Source organism: Littorina saxatilis, linkage group LG9 (genome assembly GCF_037325665.1).
Source record: "Littorina saxatilis isolate snail1 linkage group LG9, US_GU_Lsax_2.0, whole genome shotgun sequence".
Taxonomy (NCBI): Eukaryota; Metazoa; Mollusca; class Gastropoda; order Littorinimorpha; family Littorinidae; genus Littorina; species Littorina saxatilis.
Window position 1 is genome coordinate 27,344,795 of NC_090253.1, and position 8,211 is coordinate 27,353,005.

Sequence of the window (8,211 nt, forward strand, 5' to 3'; positions counted from 1 at the left end):
TCTGGTTGAAAAAGTCAAGGTCACAGCAGGGTCGCGTTGAGGTCAAACATATACATTTTTCAATGAGGTTTTCTCATATGTTTTTGAAGCTAGGGCCTTGAAACTTGGCACACTACGCAAGTTAAATTAAACCTCATCAAATTCCAAGGTCACAGTGAGGTTAAAGATCCTTTAAGGATATTTTCTAAAAAAGGTGACCGCCTGGTTAATGTTTGTCAAATTTCAAGGTCACAGCAGTGCCATCTGGCTTAAACTTTGAAAAATTGTCAATTTCTTCAACTAGTTTTATAGTGTTTGAAGTCATTCACACATGATGAAAGTCTGGTTGATAAAATCAAACGTCAAGGTCGCAGCGGGGTCGCATTGAAGTCAGACACATACAATTGTCATTTTCACGAACGCCTTTTAAGCAACACCTTTGAAACTTCACACATTCCAAAGTTTTGATGTTGTTTGGTTATAATCAAAGTGTGGTCAATTTCCATGATTGAGAGCATTCAGAGGGGTCAAGTTGAGGTCACACAAAAGAGATTAAATTGTCGACACAACAGATGAGACTGGCTACCACTGTTTATTTTAATACACTTTTATGCAAATTTTAAATTGTGTTCAACCATATACACCAAACTCACCCAAACTCCGGAAACATCCAAGAAAAGGAAAAATGTGTCCAAGCAAGGAAAAACGCCATTTCTTCAAAGGCTGGAATAACTACAGATGCAGCCGCGTCATTACACACAATGCAATTACGTCATACATCATACATTTCTATGAGTCATGTTGAATGGAATGGTGGCATGTGCCTCTATTCTAGCTAACAACAAAGCTGAAAAAATGAATATTATCTGTTTGTTTTGTTTGCTTTACCCGTACGAGACCTTTCTGTGACCTTGACATGTGACAAGGATCTACCTTAACTTCTTTAAGTCGGAGTTGAGAGTTGTGTGATGTTTGAAGGCTCTCCCTTTAAAAACAACTGAGATAATGATGCATTTTCGTGTTTTTGATTTGCCCATGTGACCTTGAGATTCGACAAAGGTCAACAAGACTTTAACCGTGTATGGAGGCTATTAAGCCCAAAGATGTGAACTTTCAAGGTTCTTGCTTTGAAAAACTCTGAGAAAAAGGTTATGTTTTTTTTTTTTACCCACACGAGACCCTGCTGTGACCTTCACATTTCTCAAGGATCAACCTTGAATTCTCCATGTTGAACAATCATTAAGCAAAAGCGTTGTTTGAAGTTTGAAGGTTCTAGCTTCAAAAATCTCTGAAAAAATATGTTTCATCCGTTTTCTGAACCACATGTGACCCAGCCGTGACCTTGAAATCTGACAAGGGTCAACAAGACTTTTACCATGCATGGGGGCGATTAAACCCCAAATGTGTGTGAAGTTTCAAGGTTTCAACTTAAAAAACGTCTGAGAAAAATATACATTTTCCTTTTTGGACAATGTGTTGCACGCAAGACAACACGACAAACGCTCGTGTTATCATTCTTTTACTTTAAGGTCGACTTGCGTGCCCGCTCTTTCGCTAATCTCAATTAAAATTCATCTTAGAAGTTCGGTTTTATTACGCTTTTAATTAAGAAGATTAAACTAAGACAACAAATAGTTAGTTTTACCCATTAAACTCGATAAGGTAGTGACATTTTATGTTGAACGCAAGAAGGTGTCGCACGCAAGATCTGAAAAGATGTTGACGACATAATTTCAACACTTGATAGCGCAATCGTGGTTCGTGATTTCTTCACAAATTTTGAACACAGAATGTGTCACGTGGTTCCGTAAATGAAGTAGATCTTTGTACATGTAAATTTTGTTTTTAAAAGAAAATAACCGTTAATTACCGAACATTTTGTCGCACGCAAGATATGACGAAATTTTCAAATCGTTTTCAAAAATGCTGTTCAAAAGTTCTGCAGTCTTTGCTGGATTACTTGAAAGACAGCAGTTTGATACACCGTTATCGCTTGACGTGTCGACATCAATTCCAGAGTTTTTGAAAAAGAAATTTAGTAAATATCTGCGATTGAAAAATGTATGCCGTGATGACGAATCATCTTGCGTGCGACACCTTAAAATTCCGTTATCGAAAAAAAAAAATTCTCTCGAGATTTAGATTTGACGTTTGGTCTCGTCTGTAAAGCGATGTTTCAGGCATTCAATCAAACTAAATGCAATTCATTTGTGCTTCTTGTTATTTTTCTGTGGCATATTCAAAACACGAGGTATCACGATGTCCTTTTTCAGATGGCCGGTTTTGGCGTTATTTTTGACTTTAAACAAAGATAACTTCAAAACCGTTCAAGTCAGACACACGAAATTATGTCCACTATCTCTTCGCACATTCATCCACACACACACCAATTTTCAGCAGACACACGTTTTTAGAAACATTTTTATTGTAAAACAAAGTCGTCTTCTGTTCTGTGAGCACCTTTTGGCACTTAGTCATATACGGCTTGTGTGTGTGTGTCTGTCTGTCTGTGTGTTCACGATTCACGGCCAAAGTTCTCGATAGATCTGCTTCAAATTTGGTGGGCATATTCAGGTAGACCCCGGACACAATCGTGGAAAATTTTGAACACGTGCGTGCTCTCAGCGCGCAGCGCTGAACCGATTTTGGTTTTTCTGGCATTCCCAGTAACTCTTCCTTATCTTCTCCAGTGTTTTGCGCGTTTATCTCCCTTCCTTCGTACGGTGCGCCGGCTGCACCCGACAAAGCCGGGTATTCGGCTCTACTTCTTCCCGGCGAAGTCGTACCCGGTGGAGCGGGTATTCATCTAGTACTCAAAAGACGTACATTCATACTTTTAATGCATACATGTGGATTTGCACTACTAATAACTACCACAAACACACACAAGACTTGATGACTAAAATGCTATATTTTAATATGATAATAACCTTGTTTTAACACACTAAACCTCACTGAAAGTTACCCCCTTTATGTACCCCTACCACACAATTTATAAAGTAATTTACTATGGAACTTCACTTACCACATAAACACACACACACTTTACAAAAAAGTAAATCAGCAATTTTTTTTTTTAATTATGTTTTTTGTTGTGTGAAAAAATTTATAAAAAGCTGACTACAAAAGTTGTTCTAAGTTGCTTTCTTGTTTTTCTGTATGTGTGTGTTCTTAACTCACTCCCTACGAACCACTGCTATCGCAGTGGTCCCATGCACACCACTTCCCCACGAACCACTGCGATAGCAGTGTTTGACCTTTGGATTTTTTTTAGCTCAATGACGTCAATTTTTGTACGAAAATAGAGAGGCTGGCTCTCAAGTTTAACCAATCGTCTGCAAATTGCCAAGCTAGTTTCACTTCTGTCTGATGTAGAACGATGACGCGAGGTTTGATTTCGTACTCGCTGGCTTTGTGCAAATTTGCATAACAACAATGGCGTCTACCAGTACGACACGTGCTGAAACACTGCCACGTGCTGAAACACTGCTATCGCAGTGGTTCGTGGGGAAGTGGTGTGCATGGGACCACTGCGATAGCAGTGGTTCGTAGTGAGTGAGTAAACCACGCGAATTTGAAGTGATGGCCCTGCGTTCAGCGTAATTTTGATGCCAGAAAAAGGGTTATTTATACCCCCCACCTAAATCAGCTATTTTCTAAGTAAAACACTTGAAACTTTGCACTGAAGGGCATCAACATATCAACAGTAAACCCTGAAAGTTTCAAATATCTGTGTTGAGTACTTCTTTAGTAATGATTTTTTTACCAACTAATACAAATGGCCAGTATACATGCAGTGGAAAGCATAGGAAAAATCGCACAGTAGGGAGTGAGTTAATGTTACTGTTAGATTCAGCAGAAGACAGTATGAATGTTGTATACCAGCCATATAGTCTATGTTTGTAAAGATTTTAGTCAAGCAGTATGTAAGAAAGTCCTTTGTACTGGAAACTTGCATTCTCGCAGTAAGGACATTGTACTAGGTTGCAAGCCCCTGGAGCATTTTTTTTGATTAGTGCTTTTGTGAACAAGAAACAATTAACAAGTGGCTCTATCCCATCTCCCCCCCCCTTTCCCCGTCGCGATATAACCTTGAACGGTTGAAAACGACGTTAAACACCAAATAAAGAAAGAAAGAAAGTATACCAGCCAAATTAACCACAGCTTTAGTCATAAATAATCAAAAGCATTCATTATATTATTTCATTTCTATTTCCTAATGAAAACAAAAAGATTTTTAGATTTCCTGATCCTAGAATTGTTTACAGGTGATCTGTATGCTTTTGATTCAGCAGAGTTGCATCCCTGCAAAGCTGGTGTGAACATATTTTAGAAAACGGTCTCAGTGAGTATCCCTGCGGTCAGTGACCTATATATTTCACAGAAACTGGATCAGTGCAATGATCCACATCAAAGGAAAAATACAGAGGGGAAATATGTTTGCTCTGGGTGGGCGGTCAGATCAAAGGCAGATGCATTGTAATAGCTGGTTGGCCTTGAGACCTAGGTCAATGACCAGTACTTGCAATCTGAACACAGCTGCCTGTCCCAGTGTAGAGACATTGACCTGGGGTCAATGACCGAGTTTTACCTGGGGTCAATGACCGAGTTTTACTTGAGAGGAAACTGTTTCTTTGACAACATGTGAAAGTCTCTCAAGGACTGGCCAGGGAAGACTTAGATAAGAGAGGGGTTGAAGTGAAGTGAATAGCGCAGAGAGAGGGGGGAGGGGGGGTAGGTGGGTAGCTATTTTGACTGCTGATGCAATCGCCAGCGGCTAATGGCACTGGAGGGGTGATGACACGGTCAAGTGAGGCGAGGGGGGTAGTTGTCCAGCCAATGTGTCTGGGCTTGATTGGTGGTAGTCCTGAGTCCTTCTCAAAGTGGGGGGGGGGGGGGGGGGAGTAGGCAGTAGAGAAGTGACAGATTTTGAGATCGCGGCAAGAGATATTTGAGAGATCTTTGCTCGCCGGCCGTTCCGATTGGCTGCGTTGCTTATCGACTTTGTGCTTCAGCTAAATTTGAACCCGCCCAGCGGGTGATTTCAAAGGAATTTTGAACTCGCCCGACGCGATTTGAACCCGCCCTGGGCGATCGGGCGACCGCCAAGGTACAGGCCTGGTATACGTAAAGTAGCGCGACATATGTCGCGACAACCACCCTAAGGGTTAATTGTCTGCTTTGTCGGGGATTAGTGAAATACTGGTATCACACAGCGTTTTAGGGAAGAAGCAAAGTAGAATCAAATTTGAAATCGGGCAAAGGTTTTTTTCCCTTGTGTAGTGGGTTTGACAAAACGCACACGATTGGCCATGGGTGCCGGATAAGCTTTTTTGAAAGGCCATTTTTAACACACTGGGATTCAGGTTTTTAAGGAATTGGTTGATATGATGCAGATCTGTCCTGAATTTTGAGATTGTTTGTCGTTGAAATTGAAATTTAACTTGTGTGCGTTGTGTGTTTTATGGGTGGTTTTTGTTGGTGTGACATCAACGAATTAAAATAAACTAAAGGAAGTTAGCTCATGAGTATTCAGTTATTTGTGTATGAGTGTGCAGTAATCTTTTTGATATAATAGAGAGATTAAGTGTACAGTTTTAGTGGTTGTAGTAGTGGTTAACTTAAGGAAAATGTATGTATCATTACGCATTCCGCTTACCATAACGAAACCGACAACGGCGTCTTGGCCCGTGCGTTTAGTTTCACTTTCGTTAACAGGATGGGAGGGAAGACAACTGTTGAAATAATTCGAAAGAGTAGCGTCCCATCACTGTACACTTAACTTAATTGAGTGTGTGTGGGTGTTTTTTTGTTGTGGTACTGTAGTGGTGATGAGTTTTGTATCTTTGATACCAAATTTTATTAAACCGTAAAGATATTGGGAAAAAATGCGCTCTTATTAAATTGCACTTAGATTTTTAGTCTTACTTTATGATAGTTGTGTTCTCCAAGGTAAAAAAAAAAAAATGTTTAAAGTGTGGTAAAAGGCAAAGCCAACTCAGAGAAGCCAGCACCAGTGTGTGAAGCACGCACACACACTAAATCATTTTATCTGTAATCTGCGCACACAATGCCTACCAAGAAACTTTAAAATATTCCAAACATAACTTGTCTGTGATATATCATGTGGGGGCCCGGTAGCTCAGTTGGTAGAGCACTGGACTCGTGATCCCAGGGTCACGGGGTTGAATCCAGACAGGGACGGACACGGGTCAACTTAATGTGCAGACGCAGAGACGGTATCCATGTCCCATCTCGGTGTCACCACAGTGGCACGTAAAAGACCTTGATTATTCTGCCATTAGTGCAGGTGGCTGATGACACCTAAACACATACACACCTGGGTAGCACGACTCGTGTTGCTGCTAGCTTTCCACTGGGAGGAAGCGACCCGAATTTTCCAGCATTGCTATTGGGATAATAAAGTAAATGAAATAATATGATTTCTGTTCAGGGTGTAGTCTACTTCTTCTTTTTTCTTCTTCTTCGTTCATGGGCTTAGACTCCCACGTACATTCGTGTTTTTGCACGAGTGGAATTTTACGTGTATGACCGTTTTTACCCCGCCATTTAGGCAGCCATACGCCGTTTTCGGAGGAAGCATGCTGGAACTCTGACATGGATTACAGGATCTTTTCCGTGCACACTTGGTCTTGTGCTTGCATGTACACACGAATAAGCCACAACAGCAGGTCTGCACATAAGTTGACCTGGGAAATCGGAAAAATCTCCACACTTAACCCACCAGGCGGCCGCGGCCGGGATTCGAACCCTCGACCTTCCGATTAAGAGGCCGACGTCTTACCACCCCGCCACAGCTAGTCTACCCTTGAGAAAAAGTAGCAAAAGTGATAGACACTTTTAAAAGTGAATTTATTCTGTTAGTTCAAGGAATTCTAAGGTAAGAAATGACTAACTAGAGGTCATGTTAATTGGCAGATTCGAGTTACCTATTTTAGTGTTCTACAACCTCTACTGAAAGAGGTCTGTCAACTTAGAACATATTTTTCTATGGCAAGACTTCTGCGTTTGATGTTTTTTCATAAATGTAAAACAACAACAAAATGTAATCAATGTTATCATTCGACCTATTATGATTATTCTAGTGTTGATTTTGCTGGTCTACCCAAAACAAGGGAGGTAAGCCAGATCTGCTTTAAAGCCAACCTTTATGGGTATTATCTCCCTTACCTTTAATAACTGTCGTCTGGGCTTATTTAAGAAAAACAGTGGAAGAGGTGGAATGGTAGACTAAACTCTTACCTTTTAATCCATTGTAATCCTATTAAACGTTACAATTCTTCTGCTTTTGGCGTAGAACACTGTTGTCGCTCGAATTAAATTAGTCTTTATATTAATAGTTTTCTTCTACGTTATCGGGTCCTCGGTAGTATAGTGGTCAGTATCCCCGCCTGTCACGCGGGAGACCGGGGTTCAATTCCCCGCCGGGGAGGTCCAATTTTTTTCTCTCTCGCGATCGCAGCAATTAATTTTGTCAAGGCAAGACACACACACACACACACCTCTGCTTAAAAGTCACTGTTGATATCCTAGAACCATTCATTTGCAACAAAGTAATTCAAACGAATTGTATCAAGGACAGTCAAATACAGAGCAGTACATTTTGCACAAATTAGGCTGTTAGTATTATTATGGGGGCGAGGACGCCCCCATTCTATACGGATAGTTTAGAGGTTGACCATGGGCAGCGCCATTTTGTTGTGAAATACGTCATCAGTTTGTGTACACAGGAAGTTGTGACATCCGTCACCCTATGGGAGGGGTGAAGGCAACATTGTTCATCTGTAGAAAGTTGTGAAATCCGTCACCCTATGGGAGGGGTGACGTCAAAATTGGTCATCACAGAGTTTGTGTAACACAGGAAGTTGTGAAATACGTCACCCTATGGGAGGGGTGACGTCAAAATTGTTCAACAAAAACATGATATGTCGCATTGTGCAGGGTCAACTGCAACAAACTCAAACCGAGCCATTCATACCTATCTGTATTTGAGTGACTTATATACCCGACATTTTTATTTCTTATTTTTAGCACAGGTGTAGGAAAAATCATGAACCAAAATGTTATTTATTTTCTAATTTAACATTTTTTTTACAAATATGACCATGGTCTTTTAAACATACAGTGACATTAAACATTGTTATGTTAAAAAAAAGAAAAAAGAAAAAAAGCTTTTGTGCACAAATCAGAAAATACATTGTACATTTTACC

The 8,211-nt window shown here is 40.4% G+C and overlaps 1 non-coding gene across 1 annotated transcript; it reads left to right on the forward strand.

The window, feature by feature from the left end:
- The first annotated feature begins 7,360 nt into the window (after positions 1 to 7,360).
- Positions 7,361 to 7,432, forward strand: Trnad-guc (transfer RNA aspartic acid (anticodon GUC)). The gene has a single exon. It is a non-coding gene; the product is annotated as a tRNA-Asp (tRNA).
- Positions 7,433 to 8,211: the final 779 nt, after the last annotated feature.